At 37.4% G+C, this 19,856-nt stretch overlaps 1 protein-coding gene across 2 annotated transcripts in view; it reads right to left on the bottom strand.

Moving 5' to 3' along the window:
• Nucleotides 1–19,856, bottom strand: part of Grxcr1 (glutaredoxin and cysteine rich domain containing 1) — a 109,112-nt gene that overhangs the window by 45,886 nt on the left and 43,370 nt on the right. The gene's annotated exons all lie outside the window — the stretch shown is intronic.

The raw sequence follows: 19,856 nt of genomic DNA, 5'->3' as shown, positions 1-19,856 counted from the left end.
AGTGTGTCATGTAACTATGTTGTATATCAACATAATTTTTTAAAGTTTCCATCCTAAACCTCAAATCATGTAATTAAAAATTTGCCTGTTTGTTTGTGACCTAATTGTGATTCTTTTATTAATAAAAGGTAATAGGAAAAGACCCTTTATTAGGCTGATGGCCAGACCTACATTTAATTTTCCTGCATTCTATGAGAAGTATTAAAATACCAGAGTATTAAAAGATACGAGGTATTTTATTGATAAATCTATCCTTCAAAAGGAATGCACTTTAGGATATCATCATTTTGATGTGAATCGTGTAAATGTTGATAATATGCTGTTTATTATACATTTAGTGTTTCAAGATATTCACTGAATTGCCTTTTTGCCCATGTGTATTATGCAGTCTATTTGGAATTTTATTTTAAATAATGACATTAAAAGAGTAGTTTAGGTAGAGAAATACTAGTGAATGTTAATTGTCTCTCCAGCTGTATTTATGGGTGTTAGTTCAACTGCTTTGCTGGTTGCAAAGTTGTATTATCAAAGTAAAGTATATTTGTAAACTGTATGGAACTAAAAATTAGTAATAAAACCATTTTCTTAAAAAAATAAGAAAAATATAGCCATATAATTTGCGATATCCCCATGAAGTCAAAACCTTGATCAGAAATCACTTCACACAGCTAAATACCAAACCAGCCACATTAACCATCACTACTTTGTATTTAAAGAAATCATATCATCTGCTAAGATAGATACAAATGCACGGAACTAAGAACATCTAATGTGATGAAGATGTCAATACAATGATCTCTACTTTGTGGAGAAAAAGAACAGATTTTTTTTCTCTAACAATAAAATCTATTCAAGATGTAAGAATCATTTCTTCCCTCAATAGAATATAGATGTTAAGTTAAAAACCCAGAGACCTGTAGGGGCTAAACAGGTGTCACAAATACAAAAGCAGGTCAGGACTAATAGAGAAATTAGGGACAGACAGGAAAATGGCATCCATAAGAGACAAACATTACACAGCTTCAGGCAATTGTTGGCTTGCATACATGTGACCCCCATGTGGTTAGACATGATTTATTTTATATAGAAATTAAAATCTAGATTTCTGTAGCAAATTTTCTGATTTCTGAATGGTTGTATCTAATTAAAAATGTTTTAAAAGACCAATTGGACCAATAAATGTCCTCTTTTCCATTACTATAACAAAATACTTGAGATAATCAACTTATGAAAGAGAAAAGGCTTATTTTGGCTAACAATTTTGGAGGTTTCAGTTCATGATTGTATGGCCCCATTTATTTGAGTATGTGGCAAAGCAGCAGATCATGACAGAAGTACGTAGTGGAAGAAAACTCACTTCTTGGCCAAGAAGCAAAAGACAGCAAGAAGGACATGCTCCCAATGACCTCAAGACCTCTTATCAGGCCCTACTTTTAAAGATTTTACCACCTCTCTCTACTGCCCCCTTGGAGAATGAAACGTTAACACATGGGCCTTTGGATTACATTCTGGATCCAAACTATAGCATGGCATAAACTGCCAATCTATTTCCACTAGAGAGCATGGGCTTGAAAATCAGATAAACCTAGGCTCCGTCCCCAGCCATCTGTTCTTCTAAAGAAGAAGCACAGGGGGCTGGGGATGTGGCTCAAGCGGTATCGCGCTCTCCTGGCATGCGTGCGGCCCGGGTTCGATCCTCAGCACCACATACAAAGATGTTGTGTCCGATGAAAACTGAAAAATAAATATTAAAAAATTCCCTCTCTCTCTCTCTCTCTAAAAAAAAAAAAAAAAAAAAAAAAAAAAGAAGAAGCACAGGAACTAAAGGAAGCACATGAACTCCTCATTTGAAAATATGATAATAACAAAAGCAACCTAACAGGGTTTCTGAGAAGATTAAGTAAGAGAGACTATGAAAACAGCTATTGTAGGGGCTTGAAAGATGGTGGTGCTCAATACAGAAAAATACTAAACTTCACACCATGAGATTTTGCAGTTCAAACTTGAACAAAAATAAGTCTGTGGAAAAGACTTGATATCTTGATAACTGATGACACAAAGATGGATTCTTACTCTGCTTAGATTAAGAAGCACTAATTTTAAGAGGAAGCAACCAAACACCCTCAGAGTCCCTGGCTCTTCTCCATGCTCACAGTCACAAGTAAGTGAAGCACCAGGCTCAATGGGGACCTGGCAGTTTGTGGAAGAGCATGGGTGTTCTCCTTCATCTGATCCTGTTGAGATTGTTTTACTTCTTCTTCCTCTACAATTTACTTCTCCTTCACCTTCTTTTTTTATTCTTACTTAAATGCTCTAGCTAGGACTTCCAGGAATGCTTGAGTAGAAATGGTGAGACTAGACAATCTTGCCATGTACAGATCTTACCTATCAGGAGGCTAGCTGTGAGCTTTTCATGAATGGCCTTTGTTAATGGTGAAGAATTTTCTTTCTTAATTCTATTTTATTGAGATTCTTGTATCATGAAAGGACATTGAACTAGATGCATTACATTTTGAAGAACTATGTTATGATTACATAGCTTGAAAGACAAAGTGGATTTATGTCCATTTAAAATAATGCCTATGGGCTAGGGTTGTGGCTCAGCAGTAGAGCGCTCACCTAGCACATGCGAGATGCTGGGTTTGATCCTCAGCACCACATAAAAATAAATAAATAAAATAAAGGTATTGTGTCCAACTACAACTAAAAACAATACTTAAGAAAACAAAATAAAATAATGCCTAGTCATTCATTCAGCAAATTTATTTGCCAAACACAGTGCTGGGCAATAGGTATATAATAATGTGCAAATAATATAGTTCCTTATCAACATGAAGCTCAGAGTATAAAATAATAATAAACTGAACAATTACATAAGTATGGAATTATAAACTGTTAAGTACCATAAAAGAAATGTATAATTAGAACATTTTGCAGCAGTGCTGTCTCTTCTTATCTTAGAAGACAAGAAAGGGTTTTTTGAGTTCAGATTGGAAGCACAGGAAAGAGTCACAGAAATTAACTAGAGACCATGGGAAGAAGGTAGTTTCTCTGAAATTCTTCAAAGGTCATTTCCTGAAACAGAGAGGAAAAAAAATAGAAAAAAAAATGTACTAAATTAGCCTAGACAGATATGCAGGGCCAATATCATGTTGTATTTGATCGAGACTTTAAAGATCTAGAACAACGGGAAATTCCTAAAGGTTTCTATGGAGGATGACAGAGGCTGCACTGAATGAGGTTTACATTTCAAAAAAGATGAATGGAGAAGGGCCAGCATATGTAGTTGCACACAATGTGCACTGCAAAGCCCTAGATAGTGCTGGAAGAATCACAGTCTAAATAAATGATTTGCCCAGAGTTGTGAGTCCACATTTTTGTGCAATCATACTCAGTCTCGTCGCTCACCCCCTTGCCTAAGAACCATATTGAATGTGGGGCAAAGGTAGCATAGAAAGTATGGCTGTGTATTAAATGGGGTATCCAATATAATGTCCTAAAAAATATCTTATTGTACATTTTTTATATGGTGTGAAGTAGGTTTTCCTAGAGGTAGAGGTAGATCAGATGATTCCTCTAGATCTTTTCCAGTTTTATAATATGAATTTTAAAAGATATTGTCTTCTTGGGAGGAAAAAAAAATCCTCTTCTACATTTGTTCCATTTTCTTTCCCTCAACAGATTTGTCAAAGCATCTGGCCAGAAATCTAAAAATAGCTTCTGGATGGCTCGCCTTTCCTCTTCTGGCTTCCTGGGGGTTACCATGGGAATAGTGTAATGAGGGGTGGAAGCAGGTGAGCAGCCAGAGAAGCCACTGGGATTGCAGCCTGCTGCTTCTCAGAGAGCCACCGAGAGGGTGATAAAGGCAGACCATTTCCTCTTCTCGGTTGATTAAAAAGATGAATCAGGGAGGCCTGGAAGCCTCACAACAACCTGCAGCAAACACACATGGATCAGGATGGAAATTGCTAAAAATGAGAATAAAAGTACCAAAAGCTGACCTATGTCCTCAGTCTGCCTTCACCCTGCAATGATGGCCCCTGTGAAACAGTAAGTCCTTCCATCACCCAATCATCTAAGACAATTTTGAAGGCTTCGCCCTTACTGGAACTGCCCCTGGAATTCAGGCCAAGACTTAGTCCCCACAAGTCCCTCACAGAGGAGCAGAGCAGAGCAGGTTCAGCAAACCCAGTGGGTTATTCCCACTTCAGCCTGGCCCAGTTCTCCGGAAGAGGTCTCTGAGATTTGCCCATGCATATCCTTAAATCAAGGACTTAGAAATTCCCAGACATCTCCAGGAACTCTAATCTCAAGGGGAAAAAAATTTAATAAAAATTTTTTAAAGTTTTTGAATATCAGTGGAAGACATAATGTTAATCCCTTTGCATTCATTTAATCCTCGAAATAACTTACATGATGTTCCTGTCTTCATTAATAGATCTAAAAACCTGGGCTCAGAAATGAACCTTAACAAGGTGACAGTTAAATAAAGTAAGGCCAAGTTATCGAACCCAGAAGCACACCCTCCCAAAGTCTGTGAGCTCCAAGCTGAGCCTCTGAACCCCTGTTGTTTAGCTGTCAGCTCCCCACAACAAAGTCGTTTCTAATTTACACACTGCAGGAGGTGGAATCCATTGCCACAAGATAGAGATAAGGGCTATGATTATAGAGGTTTGCCTTTTACTGAATTATGCTACCACATTTAACAGTAAGATACAACACACAAGGGGCACTTTAAACAATTTGTTTGTTGAGTTTCAAAAAACTCCTTTGAGATAGATAGATAAGGTGTAGGGATCTTTTCTGGTCCTCCTGAAGGCCAAAGAGGCAAAGTGATTGACTCAGAGTCTGACTCAGAATCATGTCAGGAAGCAATTGGGACCAGACCCAGATTTCCTGATTGCCAAGCAACAGGCCAACCTGGCTCCAGGGTACAATTTTAAGAACCAGGCCCACGCCAGTGGATGCAGGGCTGTGGGCCCTTGCAAGGGTGGGCAAGGAATTTTTATATCTGTTGCTCTCTCTCCTTCTCTGTGCTATTCTGAACGCTGTAGCTAAATGTGTATCCTGAGTGCTTCTTGATGTTCAATAGCTAAATAAACCTCTGCCCACCTTGCTCTCAAATCACTTTGAATTCTCATTCTTGAATGTAACATGATTTGAAAGCCCACTTCACTACACAGGTTCCTTTCTTAGCTTATTTCCATTGCAACCGTTTTTTTTTTTTTTTTCATGCAGTCCTAAATGAGAGCCATGATCTTCTATGCTGCACGCCCCTTCCCACACTTGGAATGCAAAACATGTTTTATGTTTTATGTCTCCTCATAAGAAAGAAGTTTTAAAAATAATTACAATATCATTTATTGCATGATGACTGCATGTTCTAAATGCAGTTCTAGAGACTTCAAATTGGGATTCACATGTTTTTTTCTTTATTCCCATAAGCAATGAGTATTATGATACAGATTTTACAGATGAAAAAATGATGGTGCAGAAATAAACTTAGGGAACTTAGGGAAAAGCAACAGAGCCAGAATCCGAGCCTCAGTCTGCCTCCCTAGTCCTTGCTCTTTTTCCCATGAAGATGCTCCATCACCCTATTATTGTAAATTACCACAGCCCACTGTTCTAGAACTGTGTGGCAAATTATATCATGAAAGGGCTGTCACAGGAACAATCCTAGATGCCCCATTGCTTTGTCCCTTTACTTCACTCCAATCTCTGGTTAAATGTCACCATTCAGAAAAATTTTCCCAGAAATCCTATGGAAAACATCACCTCTGTTCTCTTACCTAATTCCTTCCTTTAATGTACTCAGTGTTGTGGAACATTATATGGTGTTTGCTTATTGCTTCACTATATATTCCTACTAATAAAATATAACCCCATTTAATCAGCAACTTAGTTTTGTTCCCTAGAACTAAAAAAGCAGAATATAACATGGTACATAGTAGATGCTCAAGAAGTACCTTTTGGCCTCTTTTTCAGCTTTCAATTAGAACTTGGTTCGAATTTCCCTCTTTGTAACTAAATAATCTTGAATTAATTACTAAAATTCTTTAAGTCCAATTTTTCTTATCTTTAAAACAGGGATAATAATGTCTACTCCATGGAGATTGTGAAGATTAAATAATACAATGAATGAGGGTGAAAATCTTAACATGAACACTTATGCATAATAAATACTTGGAAAATTGTGTGTCATTGTTTTGTAAAATGTGACTGACACCTATCAGCACCAATACCATTATTTCTATAAACAAAAAGTTGAAATCTACAGACGTCATTCTCATAACCTTAGCAGCAAATTTAACCTCACAATTACACAGTGATCAAAAAATAAATGTTTTGAGGTTAACTGTCATTTATTTTTGTCTGGAATATGCCACCAATTCTAAGAATAAAAGTGATGGAGAGGAATATATTTAAAAATGTTATGAAGATCTCTCCATATCTCTCCTTTTCCGAGCTCACTGCCCTTTCTGACATGGAAGGAATGCAAGAGCATAATCTTTGCAAGCAAAGGTTTCTGTAGAGAGTTCTTTCTGTTTTGTTAACTTTCTAAAATCTTGCAAATAAACAAATTTTGATTACATCCTTAGGAACTGTCTATTTGTCCAAAGCAATTACTGAATTATCCCAGACACTAATTGAAAAGTCAATGAACCTAATGAATCCTCCACCTCTTCTCCAAAAAAGCAGTGTGTGTGTGTGTGTGTGTGTGTGTGTGTGTGTTTCAGACAGTTAAACCAAAACAATGCTGCTTTTGTAGTTCATCTAAGTTCATGAAAATGAAGATAGCCCCTTCACCCACCACATAGAAGGGGGTCACAGGTCTACCAAGTCAGCATTTATCAGGAACAGAAAGGTTTCCAATAAAATCTGGATTTTCATCTTTTGAAAACACAAAATATCTGATGAAACAAAAATGTAGTTTTTATACATTCCTGCACAGAAGCAATAGCTGGAGTTTGGCATCAGCTACTCCCTTTAGATGACACATGTCCTTTAGTGCTGAATTTCATGTCACTTTCCTCTATCTGGACAATTTCATTCACTGACTTTGCATCACCCCTTCAGATTTGAACTTACAATTTGGAATCTGGGCTGGTTTGTTCACACAGACCCTTATATGGAAAGAAACTGAGACCCACACAGTTTAATTACTTGAATCAACTCTTTCTTTAGGAAGCAATATTTTGTACAAAAACAAACAAACAAACAACAACAACAAAAAAAAACAGCCATCAATCCATTGGCACTTACTGACACTACAACTGTGATAGTTAATTTTATAATTTTATGTGTCAACTCTACTGGACCAGAGGATGCCCAGATATCTGACTAAGCATTATTTCTGAATTTGTCTCTGAGGGTGTTTCTGGAAGAGGTTAGCATTTGGATTGAAATTAGCACTTGAAAATAGATGGCTCCCCCCAATATAGGTGGGCACCATGTAATAATCTGTAGAGGGCCTGAAGAAACAGGAAGGCAGAGGTTAGTTTTTGTCTTTTCTTTTTACCTAACTGCTTGAGCTAAGTCACTGGTCTTCAGACCTCAGTGCTTATTGTTCTTGGGTCTGTAGACCCAGACTTGAATCGATACCATTAGCTCTCTGGCTATCAGGCCTTCCAACTATACCACTGGGTTCCTTGGGGCAACTTGTAATCTGAGGAGCATTGTACTTCTCAGGTTCCATAATCCCATGAGTTAATACAACGTAATAAATCTCTTCCTAGATATAGATATCTCTACTGGTATGTATAGATATAGATGTAGCTATGGACATACTTTGCATATTGGCTATGTTTTCCCAGAGAAATTTAAGCAATATAGCTGCTATATGAATTTGGGGAACCTAGTTTACTTCTCTGGGATTTGGTTTTCTCTTAGCTAATATGCGAATAGCTATAATCTAGCTGTTATGGTTTGGATATGAGTTGTTACCCCTACTCTCATATTAATGCAGAAATGTTCAGAGGGAAAATGATTGGATTATGAAGCTATACCCTAAGCAGTCCACCCTAGTTTGAGTGGACTAACTCTGTGATAACAATAGGCAGGTGGAGTATAGCTGACCGGTCACTAGGGATATTCCCTGGAAGGATTCATCTTCCCTGTGACCCTTTCCACCCCCCCCCACCATCTTTCTACTTTCTGACTCCACTATGAACAGTTTCTCTTTCACTGAACCCTCAAACCATGATACTTCACCACACCTTGGCGCACAGCAATGGAATCTGCAGAGATAAAACCCTGAAACCATGAGCCAAAATAAAATTTTCCTCCCCTTAGTTGCTCTTGTCAGGTATTTTGGTCACAGAGACAAAAAGCTAACTAAATCACTAGCCCATGATGTTGTTGTAGAATCACATATAAAATGCCCTTGAAAACACATTGTTAATTATAAAATGTTGCAAGCTCACCAATGTCATTATTACTCAAAGTTCATGTAAGGGAAAAGAGTGACTAGATCTAATTTAGAAATCTCTCCTAGAAACTATGCTCCTGCAAAAAATGTTTCTCTTATAACAAGAATACTTTGACTTCTATAGAAATTGTAACAAACGTTATCTACTGGGATTTTAGATTTGCTCACCTCTGCAGACAAAGGTCAAGATCAAGATGAATGCCAAAACTACCATATTCAAGAGCATCCAATCCCAACATGATAGGCTTACAACATTAAAAAGCCAGGCAGCAAATGAATCAAGAACATTCTACAAATGAAAATCTTTAAAAATATACTTTTAATCTCATCCTTTGAAATATTAAAATTGAAAATCCAAAAGAAAAAGGACTAAAACATCGGACAATGAGTGGCCTCCGAATAAGTGGTTAGATAAGCACCATGCTGTCATTTGATAATGCCCTTCATCTTCTTTACAAAAACCCTCATGCTCTTTCTAAACAGGAAAGGTGTCCTTCTTTTCCATCTTCTCAAATGCATGCATATCATGAATAAATATCAAACAATAAAACCTTAAAATGTCCTCAATTTTCTACACCAAGGAAAATGTTTGAATTATCAGTTAAATATAGTCAATCCCTTTCAGTGGATTTGGATGCAATAAGAATTTACCTTAGAGACTGAATTACCTATACCAAATTTCAGCTTGAAGCTTTCATAAGTTCCAGAGTGACAGAGCGAAGTGATCTCAAGTCTCTGAGGAATTCCCATAATAGACTGAGAACTAAGAGCAGCAAAGACAGAAAACTCAGAAGTTGAGAAAATTGGACCCAGCCTCAGGCACACTTCTCATCCCTGTCGCCTCCTGTTTTCCTATTCTGAGGTTAATCTGTCCCTCTGACTACCCTGTTGGTCAGGGTTCCAGTCTCATCTAACTCCTAATGCTGCACTTGGGCCATGGAGTGGGGGTAACTACTGGAGAACTCTGATGAGGAAATTAGAGGTTGATGTAAGAAGCTAAGATACGCTTTATGAGTTATGAGTCCTTTACCTCTATAAGTAAGGTAAGTTCTATTATTATGTTAACTGTACAAATAAAAAACTGAGGCCCAGAGGAATATGTTTCTGGTCTAAAGTCAGATGACTAGCAAATTATAAAGCTGGTATTTGATCCACATAAATCATAGAACTCTTGACTCCATCTATACCTCATGTCTTTTGGCAAATAAGAATTTAGAGCGACTGAGGGAGAATCTATGAATCCTAAACTTTTATAAATAGTATAATCACTCCCTATTGCTTTAATTTCAAACTCCTATTTTAACAAATTACCACAAACTCAGTGACTTAAAACAACAAACACATATTATCTTAGAATTCTGGAGGTCAGAAGTCCCAGCTAGGTTTCAGGAGGCAGAAGGTGTCAGCAGGGCTACAGTCTCTTCTAAGACTCAGGGGAGAAGCCATTACCTTGCCTTCCCAGCTTCCAGAGGCTACAGTATCCTTGGATCAAGTTCCCTTCCTCCATCTTCAAGGCTCTTGAAGATGAAGCACTACCTCCAGTCTCCCCTTCCTCTCTGCCTCTGAACTTCCCTGCCTCCCTTTTGTAAGAGATGTGTCCTGAAAGGATTCATCTTCCCTGAGACCCTTCTCTCCCTCCCCTCTCTCTGCTTTCTGATTCTGCCGTGAACTAAGCAGATTTTCCTCCATTGGGCCTTCCGGCTATGATGCTACATATATGTTGAGCTCATCCAATAATCCAGGATAATTTTCCCATCTCAATGTTTCTAGCTTATTTATATCTTCAAGTCCTTTTTACCGTGAGATATCATATTTATGAGTCTGGGGATTAGGAGACAGATATTGCAGGAAGGTAGGTAGCTATTTTTCAGTGGCCTACCACAAATAGGTAAATAAAGTATCAGATTCTAGCTACAGGAATGAAAGTTCTTCAAATTACATAAGCTTAAAACAGAAAGGAGACTTGAAAATTATCTAGTGCAACTCAAGCAAATGTATGACCATATCAAGAACACTCTCAAACTTCTGGTTATTTGCCTAGATCTTCCTCCTTGTAATTTTCAAATTGCTTTAGAAACAGAACTGGAAGGTAATTCTAGTAAGGTGAGCATGAAACACGTTGTTCTTTGAAAATCCTTGATAGAATCACTTGTGAATAGGATTTTTCTTTAAGTTGCTACTTAAAGAGTATTTAAAAATAGAAGCAAGTGGATTAAAGTGAGGGAGATGGTTTGCTTATTCTTTATCGATCTCGTGTATCCATCTATCTTCTGTACTCTTTTGTATCTCTTACTTAGCAAAATGCTTTTCCTTCAATTGGTCAAATAAGCCTTAGAAATTGCTATGAAAGCCAGATTCTAAGCATGACCAAATGAGGGAGGTGCTTTGTGTTACATGAAAAGGAAAACACAAGTGAAAATATTTGAAAATTCTGCATAAAGCCAGAGGTTTAAATAGTCTGTGAGTTCTACAAAGGAATCTAGGTAATTTCTTAGCTCAACTTCAAAGAGAACAAATAACTCTAAGATTTCAAAAGCAAGAAAATATTGCCTTTCCATTTCTTCTGAAATGTCCCCAAATTGGGTTGCTTTAATAAAAGCACCTAAATTGTGAGAAACATAAAATTACACAACAGATGTGCAGAATAATGCTCAAAACATTAAAAGTCATGTCTTTTCAAGTATACACTATATCATTTGGAATGACCTATGCAATTCTGAAAAGGAAGTTTAATGCTTATTATTCATTGTAAATTCAAATTAGAAATGAATGCAGGTGTTTTTAAACAAGATTGATTACAGAATCATTATCAGAAGAAAGAAAAGAGTTATTTCTGGGAATGTCTTTCATCCAAATCTGCTTGGTTTGTTACCAGAGCTCCATACTGGAGCTGATTATTAGGTTTTGGAGATTCAGCCAGTAGGAAAGAGATCTAAGTGAATTATTGAATAAAATAGTAAGTCTCATTAAGTGGTAGATTTTATGTGAATAATTTTATCAATAACCCAGTTGAAACTGGAAAAATAAAAATTATTTATTGAGTGAATTCCAGGAATTATGTCTACTGAATGTATTTATTCTTGTTATAACCATACAACATATTATGTAATTGATGCTTTTATTTTTTTTTTCATTGACAATAAAAATGAGTCACAAGGAGATTTATAACTTTCTCAAGGTCACAAAATCTTGAAATTTTTCATATATATATGTGAATATATATGAATATGAATATATATATATATATATATGTATATATTCTCCCCCTTTTCTAGGTTTTCTCCTACAAATCTGGCTATTCCTTCTCCATGTTCCACGATGGTCACACTTTATCATAAGCATTCTGTTTCCCAGGAGCTCTCAGCTGGGTGTACCGGCTACCTCCTTCTCGCTAATGATCTTTTTAAATTTTCACCAGCTAATTCAAGGCTAATGAAACTCCACATGTATATCTTCATCTCAGACTGTTTTCCTACAATACGGATCTGAATTCCAGCTGTGTAGCTAGCATCTGCACTTGCATATAATTACCATAGGTTGAAGTCAGATTGTCAGAAGCTCACATCATCATTGCCACTAAGCATACTCAACCAATTGCCTGAAGTCTAGGTATCATTTGGACATCTTCTGAGCTAACACTAACCAAACCCATGTTCTACAATCAACTAGTCATGTCACTGAAAAAACGTTTAGACGTGAAATGACTGGGGTATGAAAGCCATTACTTAATCAGTGCATTAATCCCCTGATTGGAATCAACTGTGTTGTAACTGTAAGCAGGCAGGACTTTGGCCTATACATTTTGCCCACATTCAGGAACACTCTCTCTGCTTCCTGCTTGTCATGTCCTGAGCTGCTTTATTCCACTGCACCCTTCCGCCATGATGTTCTGCCTCACCTTGTGCCCAGAGCAATGGAATCAGTCATCTATGGACTGAGACCTCTGAAACTGTGAACCCAAATAAACTTTACTTTCTCTAAAATTGTTTTTGTCAGGCCTTGTGGTCACAACAGTGAAAACACTGCCTAAAATAATAATAAAATAATCATTTCCTATTGCTTTAAAGATAAAAGTCAAAATATCCAGAAAAACCCTGTTTGTTGTGGCTTTTGCCTTTTGCCCTAGTCCTGTTTCTTCTAACACTCCCTTTGGTGTGTTTAATATTTCACTAATATTTATCAAGTTCTGTGATTTAATATTTACCATGTTCTATGTGCAAAATTCTCCAGACACAAAACTCCTACTCTTTTCCAAAACATATCGTGTCCTTTGGTGTCCCTTTCTTTCCTCGTGTGGTTTTTAAGCCTGGAACATACTTTTCTCCATAGTTCACTTAACATCATCTTCCTCAGTGGATAACTTCAAGTCATGCAGCAGCACCTCTGGGGAACCTCCCAGTCCTCTCTCTTCAGTGGGATATGACTTGTCCATCTTCTGGGCTCCCTGCACTGACTCTTTCCCTCTATGAATTTCCCAAGATGAAAAGTTTGTGTTACTTAATTTTATATACTGTAGAGTTAATAGAGTTTGGCACATGGTCATAGACACTGCTGTGACCTGGATGTTGCTGTCCCCCCAAAATTCATATTTTGAAACCTAATTCCCAATGCTATAGTATTAAGAGGTCAGCCTTTGAGAGGTAATTAGGTCTTAAGGACAGAGACTTCATGAATGGGATTGTCGTCCTTCTAAAAGAGGCCAGAGGGAGCTGGTTTGAACCTTCTACCATGCAGCTACCACAATAGTCACCATCCTTGAACTAAACCTCACCAGACCCTGAATCTGTTAAAGTTTATATATATAAAACTTATATATATATATATATATATATATATATATATATATATGTATTGTGTCCAACTACAACTAAATATAGTTGGACACAATACCTTTATTTTATTTATTTACTTTTATGTGGTGCTAAGGATCAAACCCAGTGTCTTGCATGTGCTAAGTGAGCACTCCACTGTTGAGTCACACCCCAGCCCCTAATGTTTTGATCATATAATTTCAAGCTTCCAGAACTGTGAGGAATAAATGTCTATTATATATAAGTTACAGATCTAAGGTGTTATGTGATAGCAGCCCAAATGCATCAAAACAGATACCATGAATTTTTGTTGAATAGAGAACAACCAAAATTTAAGGCTGTCTGATGCTAAATTTTATATGTATATGTTATATTTTAATAAAATAGCACAATCTAGCATTGTGTATGGGGATAATGAAGAAAAAAGAAAAATAACAAAAGTGTTCTAATCCAAAATAAGTAAATCAACACTGATATAACATCCAATAATTGTCACTCAAGTAAGCATTTTTCTCTATCTCTTTAAAAAATTTTATACAATTTTGCTCTTATCAGTAGCTGAGGCAGAAATGCAGGTTGTTGGTGTGTCTGAGCTTTCCAAGTGGGTGTGTATCATTCTGAACAGGATAATTTTATAGCACTTGCCTCTGATTAAACTGAAACCACGTTGCCAGGCCAGAAGCTGCAGGCTAACTGCACAATGGCCAACCTCTTACCCTGAACACCATGACGCATGTAAACATGTTGCCAAAAGTCTCTCACTGCCTCATTTTATCATTTTTAATAGCAGGTTGAAGAAGAAAAAGACCAAAAGACTTTTGCTTCCAATTAAAATGAAATAATGTTGTACAGTCATTAAAGCCAACGATTTCAGAAACATTGAAGACTGTGAAGTGGTGCTCAAAACTATGTGTTTTTGAGAGAGGGAAGAGGGGATTAAAAACAGGCTAACCACGCCTGAAAAAGAACAGAGAATCATTATTGGCCATTGATATATTGTGCAAATGTCCACCAGGCCCAAGAAAACCCTAGTTTGCTGCCCTTTATCATCACCCACTGTTCACCCGTTAGCACCTGTTGAAATTTACAGTCCAGATCTATAGGACATAGCCACTTCTTCAGCCAGACCTGTAAAGGAGAAAGCATCTTTGTCTCTGGTTCCAAAGCAATGAAAGTGTAAGCATAGAAGATGCCAGACCTAGTGCTCTTACCCCCTACACACTGTCAGAGAAGGGATCTGACAGCATTTCCATGTTCATTGTTCATCTTCATTCCTGCCATGGCCATGGTTTATTTACATGAGTCAATAAATTAATTACTCTTTGTGTTTTGGGGGTAGTTTGGGGGTGTGTGTGTCTGTTTAATTCTTCATGTTTCCATGTTTCTGTCATGAGCAATGTGTCTTTGTTCTTTTGGGATGCCATAGCAAAATACCATAGACTTAGAAACAACAGAAATTTATTTCTCAGAGTTCTGGAGGCAGGGAAGCCCAAGATCAGTAACCCAAGCAACAGATTATGTTTCTGGGGAAGGTCCATTCCTCATAGGCAGTGACTTCTTGCTGTGTCCTATCAAGGTGGAAGGGCATATGAGCTGCCTCTGGCCTTTTTTATAAAGGCACTAACCTCATTCATGAGAGTGAAGTGGAGTGGCCTCCTCAACCCCCAAGGGTGCTAACTCTTATATCACCTTGGCGGTTAGGTATCAATTAATAAATTTCAAAGGGACACAAATATTCAGATCATATCACAAACCAAGACACTGACTGATGCAATAGCCAGGATTTCAGCAGATCCAGTGAACTTTTCAGATTGTTTTGCTCTTTATAAATCAAAAACTTTCCAGAAACAGTATTTTTGAAAGAAAGGTAGTAACAGTTTCCACACACTGGGGACGTAAGCCCACCTCCACACTCACATATCACCTGGGCTATTCAGAATGAGCAAGACCTTAGGAGTGCACAAATAATTTCCTTCCTCTTGACTCCTGTTGCTCATAACATTGAAAATTCTGAATTCAGAGGTAGGAAACCTCAACTGTGAAACCCATCTTTGATATTTTGTAGTAAGATGACCTATAGCCAATTGGTTCCCATATTCATAAAACAGGTAAAACGTCCCTACCCACTCATGTCACCCAGCCCGGATGAGGATTAAATAAAACAGGTGGCATGATTGGACTTTGTACAAAGATGCATAAGGTGACTGCTAATCACTGGCCTTCCTCAAGGCTTGGTGCTGAACCTTGATATCTTTTCTATAAATCCTTGTCTTGAAAGACTCATCTCTCTGATTTCCTGAAACTATAACTTCCCTTCTTCTTCTCCCAGGTTAATATTTATTTTCTTTTCCTCTCATTTGTGGGACAGTTTAATAGGCTTTCCATTTTTAGAATCCCGACATAATTTCAAACTTGGCTAGTCTACATGTTGAACTTTCCCCCAGTTTCCTTTTCTCTCTGCTCCCTCTCTAGCTTTGGTCTGCTTATTTTCTCTTGGACCATGGAGCCACCTTCTACCCAATCCTCCTATTTATCATACCAAATCATAGGCCAATTTTTCCTGGGAAGTGTCCTTAAGGTATTTTCTCTATTATCTCTATTGCTTTCTTCTTATCATTTTAAGCAACTCTCAAATCTCATCACTTTTTGCCTAGATTATTACATCCTTTCTGCTTCATCAATTTTTTCTCCCTAGTACACTACTTCCTCTACCCATTCAGAATAATCTCTCAAACCTTCCATCTAAAATATTTAGTGGCTCTGATTCCCTGCCACATAAAATCCAAACTTCTTATTTTGGCTTATATACTTCTTTATACTCTGTCCCATACTTTCTAATTTTCCCTTACCTTTTATCACTCTCAATTATGTTCCCATTAAAAGAATATACATTTCATTAGGGCATGGAGCTTAGCTATCTTCCTTACCAACATGGAGAGTAGGTTTTTCAACCTTACTACTGTTGACATTTTGCAGTAGATGATTATTGGATGGGAAATGGTTAACTGTCTTATCCACTATCAGATGTTTAACAGCATCCACCGCCTGGACCCAGCAGATGCCAATGGCAACCTCCAAACTGTGAAAACCAAATATCTCCAGACATTGACAAATGACCTCTAGAAGGCAAATTTATGCCAGTTGACAACCACTGACCCAGAGCAATATCTGGCACATACAAGATGCTGAAAAAATATTTCCTAAAGGAATAAATGAAAGTACCTAAACTTTAGGGAGTCCCACTTCTCATTCTCCATAAATCTTTTTTCTGTGTTTCCATTTGAATGGCTTTGGCCTGGTTGCTTCCTGAATCTAACTAAGATGCTCTCTGACTAGTACCTAACCTAAAAGCCACATGGATATTTATTGAGCTAGGTGTCTAGGCTTTTGTCCTGGAGATTCTGACTTATAAACTCTGGCACTGGGCCCAGAGATCTTTTTTTCTGTATCAAATAGTTCTGGTGATTTGTATGATCTTATAAGTTTGAACTCTGAACTGGAAGTCAAAACTTCAGAGATACTTTCTGAATACCAGCATACTTAAACTAGAGTGATCTGATGGAATACAACTACTGAGGTTTCGCTTTCAGCATATTTCCTCTTTATTTCTACAGCCAACTCTTCTTTAAAGGATAACAAAAATAGCAACTCATGGAGCAACTACTCTGTGCCAGTCGTAGAATTAAATAATTTTTTTGTGTGTGTTACAACTCTATAATGTGCTTTTATTTTTTAGAAAGATGTAGACACTGAGACTCAGAGACATAAAATAGTTTTCCCTAGAATGGATAGCTGAAGTACAGAAAAATAGAATTAAGCTTTGTTACCTCTATCTCTCAACTAAATAATGCAGTGTTTTCTATGAACATATCACATCTCAATCCTTTCATTGAGAATTTTGCAATTTCCTCTTGCTCTCAAATATCCTCCTTTTCTCCCCTTACTCTTCAACCTATGCCAATCTTACGTTGTTTTGTTTGTTTGTTCCTTCGTTTGCGTGTTTTGCTGGGGATTGAACCAGGGCCTTGCACATGCTAGGCAAGTGCTCTACCAGTTAGCTACATTCCCAACCCCTATGCCATTTATTAATGGCATGTGTTTACCAAGCAGATTGTGAGTACTTTGATGGCAAGATTTAAATCTTCAAAGTACTTCAAATTATATTATTATCTATTTTGTCTTATTTTCTGTCCCTAAAATAAAGCTAAAAATAGGAGGTGGCAGGTAGAGATTAAATCCTCTAGAATTCCTATAAGAGACAAATGTATCGTCATGCCTTCTCAAAGTAATTCTATAGGTCACTGGCTTCAGCTGTCTTGGGATGCAGGTCCTAGGCCCCAACCTCACTAATGATGGTGCAGTAATCCACTACTGCAATAAGAGCCCCATATGTTTCTGGTGCACATGACAAATTGTAAATCACCAACCTGAAATCTCTCTTCTTGTCACAAGAATGAATTTTTAAATAGCATATTCTATTTGTGCCCCAATTTTTAAATAGCATATTCTACTTACACCCTATGGAGAGTAAACAAACATTCTACAGGAAATTTTCTCAGTCCTATGACTGTTGAGGGATGAGACTGTCAACTTTTTTTCTTATTTTCTCATTCTTACTGAGAGGCCTAATCCAAACCTCCCACTAGGTTGACAGTGATTCATGTTCAAGTACCTATCCTGTCTTATTTCCTTTCTTGATTTCAAGAGAAAAATATGAAGGAAAAAGTAAAATCTTGCACCAAAACTCAATTCACTTTTAAAACAGGCATCTCATTTTAAATAAATCACAACCCATCCACCTTTCCTAGTTGTATAGGCTTCACGTTGCATACCAGATCTAGAGTGCTAAAATTAATTACCTCATTCTGCTTCCTTTTATATTTTGTAGAAACGATTTCATTGTTGTTACCATGCCTACCACCAGAATAGTTTCCTATTACAACACTTAGTCCCACAAAAATAATTTTAGTTTTACTCCCTCTTTACAGACAGCAGGAGGAGCAGCTGTGTTTGTTGAGCTCCTCACATAGAGATTTAAAAGTGATGTGCTTGAGTTGCTGCCCTAGGTTCGGATATGTGCCATATTTATAAAGGAAGAACTTCTCAAATATACCCCTCACCTGACCCACCCATATCATTAAAAGTGGGCAAGGACAGTGTGAACATTGCCACACACCTTCCTATGTTTCCTGTTTTGTTTTGTGTCATTTTGGGGGAATTCCCAATAGGGAGGATTATTTTATCCCCAAGAATTCATACTCTCCCCACTGATGTGTGTGGAAATGTGACTCTTTGATAAGCCCTGCAGTCTATTGTTATTACATGGGGACTTGATCTAAGCAATTCCAATTAAAGCAGACACCAGGGAGTATGGGGATAGCATTGGGCTAGGAAACTCAAGTCTCTTATCTTATTTGCAGCATGGTCACAACTTTGGGGCTTTTGTATGGAAGACATTTGCCTCTGTATTAAATGAGAGCAACAGCTTTAATCAGGGGCCATAAATTAAAGGTTTTTCAGGAACTAAGCAGGTAACCAAATGTTGGAGGCAAATGACAAATGGAATTTGACAGAGATTAATGGAGATTCTGAGGAGCTAAGTTGAATGCTCCCTCATGATGAGGGCCACAACCAGGTTAAGATGGCGCCTGGCAGTATGCTAGGAGGAGTGGTTTCTGAGTAACGCCAGCGAGCCATTAAGATGATGGAGATTCCTTAATGACTGACTGCTGTATCTAGTTTATGTTAATTCAGTTAAGCTGTGTGTAATTAGTTGGGTATATATACTTCTCTGTCCCGTAATAAAGCGGCTCCCGCTGTACAACCTTCACAAGTGGCTTGTCACCCCCCGGTTAGTTTGCCCAGCCAGACTGCGGCACCCTCAAAAGGCATTCAGATTAAAAATAATTTTTAAAATAGTTATACAACAAAACTCTTGAAAATCAAATTCAGTCAGGTCATGATTCCTGGACAAGATGGCTTTTCAAGTACCTTCTAGCTTTAAACACACACAGTGTTATTCTAAGTAATGGTCATTGAAACCACCAAAGATACTAATGATAGCCAACATTCATTTAGTGCTTACCACATGTGGGCTCTAAACTAGAGATCTCACTTACAATAGCTCATTTTAATCCTCAACAACAAAATGAGGTAATATTATGGTTATAATTTCTCTTTCCAGGGGAAGAAATTGAGGCATAAAGAGTTTAAATAATTTGCCCAAATTAATCCACTTACATTTCTGTATGTATACTAATTGTCATGGAACCACAAAATAGAGCAAATATACTTCATAATTGACTAAATATTAACATTATAAACCTTAATAAAGATACTTAATGGGCCAGGCACTATGGCACATGGATGTAATCCCAGCAGCTCCAGAGGTTGAGACAGGAGGATCAGGAGTTCAAAGCCAGTCTTAGCAAATTAGTGAGGCCCTAAGCAACTTAGATACCCTGTCTCTAAATAAAATTTTAAAAAAGGGCTTGGGATTGGCTCAGTGATTAAGCAACACAGGGTTCAATCCCTGGTACCAAAAAAAAAAAAAAAAAAAGAGAGAGAGAGAGGCAGAGTGAGAGACAGAGAGACTTAATGAGGGATAAAAGTAA

The sequence above is a fragment of the Marmota marmota genome, unplaced genomic scaffold (genome assembly GCF_001458135.2).
Source record: "Marmota marmota marmota unplaced genomic scaffold, marMar, whole genome shotgun sequence".
Classification (NCBI taxonomy): Eukaryota; Metazoa; Chordata; class Mammalia; order Rodentia; family Sciuridae; genus Marmota; species Marmota marmota.
Note: the sequence above shows the minus strand (reverse complement) of the source record. Positions and strands in the feature narration are given on the sequence as shown.